Raw genomic sequence first — 1,729 nt, 5'->3', positions numbered from 1 at the left:
TATAATACCGAAGAACTGTTGCAAAATAATGACAGCACAGTAAACACCGAATAATAGATACACGATTTACAGTTGAAATTCTATAGTTGATTAGATCAATTCTCCATAAACTAAATTATGATTCGTGTTACTGTTTTACTACGTATGTTAAAACTATAAAGTAGTGACATTATTCATACAGAAAAGTTAGCAGAATGGAAGTTCGACCCTTTATATCAGTTGGTGGATGTTTCCTGATTTATCTGTCAATCGGTACACTACTGACGTTTGGAAACCTCACTCCTTACTTAACTTCTTACGTGAGACAAAGAGTCAACAAGGACACAACATATGAAGAAACTAAGCTGGATTTACTATGCATTTATCTCTACATTTTCACTGCTTTATTTTGGAGGCAAACTAGGTTGTCTCATTGGACGTCGTTGGAGCATGATTATTGGTTCCTGTATTTTATGGTAAGATGTACATTTATATTTGTATTTAATAATAATAAATAATTTCTTCAAATCTGTTAAATTCATGGATGTAAATAATTATAATATACAATAACAATACATCCGTAAATAACCAAAGTCACATTAATATTTGATTAACATAGAGATGTCATTTGAGAATTAATTGGAAGAGAAGGACACACTTTTACTGAAAACCGGGGTAGTTATGTGCTATTGAGGTTTTATGAAGTGAAAAATTAAAAAAAAATATGTCGTCACATTTTACGTAATTTATGTATCTGTGTGTCCGTTTATATAAACATAATCCTATACGTCCCTGTTTATGTTTGTTGTGAAATAGTAAATTCTACTTTTATTTTTATCGTTTTTTTATCATTAATTTATTATTATTTCTATCATTTAGTTTAGTTATGAAGTTAAGATGTTACCTCGTGGTTTAACCACCAAATAAAAACCTGACCCTAATCTTAAACGAATTATATGGTTAAAATGTATTATTACTGATTGAAGTATGTTACCACGCCCAAGGTCTCCCAGATTAATTTACTCTAATCCTGCCTAAAATTATTTCAATTTGAGGGTAGTCTGGTAGAGATGCAGATGAGTAATAAAATCGAAGCGGATGTTCACGGGCCACACGCTTAGTATTATGGCGCACCAAAATATCTACTATATAAAGCAAAGTATGGGAAAACAAGTATACGGTCGTAAGTTGGTCAAAGTTAAGAATCGAGAAGCTTCGTGGAGTATCTTGAAACATGGGCACGATATCAATATGAGTAATCAGTGATGACTGAGTTCAGTTAGTTCAGAGTTAGAAAAATTATCCACTGATAGAAGTGAGAGTTATTGTGTATGTTTTGCTGTTCTGTTACTTGATCAATAAAACGTAAAATTATACAAGTACGTTTATAAGTTAGGCCTACGTTTGTTTTGGAGTTTAAATTATTGGTTTATATAATTGAAACTAAGCTTACATGTGAACATGGCTGTATTAAACGTTTATTCAAGGAATACATTAATGTGTTATCATTAGAAAGATTGAAATTAGTATTATATTACCAAATATTGCAAAATAATCCGACTAATAATAGAACACGTTACAACAGTAGCTATGGAATTATACTATTGAAAGTATATTACATCTCTGGAATATCAAATATGTTGGTACTGTATAACAAGATTAAAGATGGCGATGCTGTAAATGGAAAACAAGCATAACTGTAATGTATAGATAAAGGAACAACGATAGTGAATGTAACACAAAGATAAAG

Source organism: Limulus polyphemus, unplaced genomic scaffold, assembly GCF_000517525.1.
Source record: "Limulus polyphemus unplaced genomic scaffold, Limulus_polyphemus-2.1.2 Scaffold13968, whole genome shotgun sequence".
NCBI classification, from domain to species: Eukaryota; Metazoa; Arthropoda; class Merostomata; order Xiphosura; family Limulidae; genus Limulus; species Limulus polyphemus.
The sequence above is the reverse complement of the archived record's forward strand: the minus strand, read 5'-3'. Positions refer to the sequence as shown.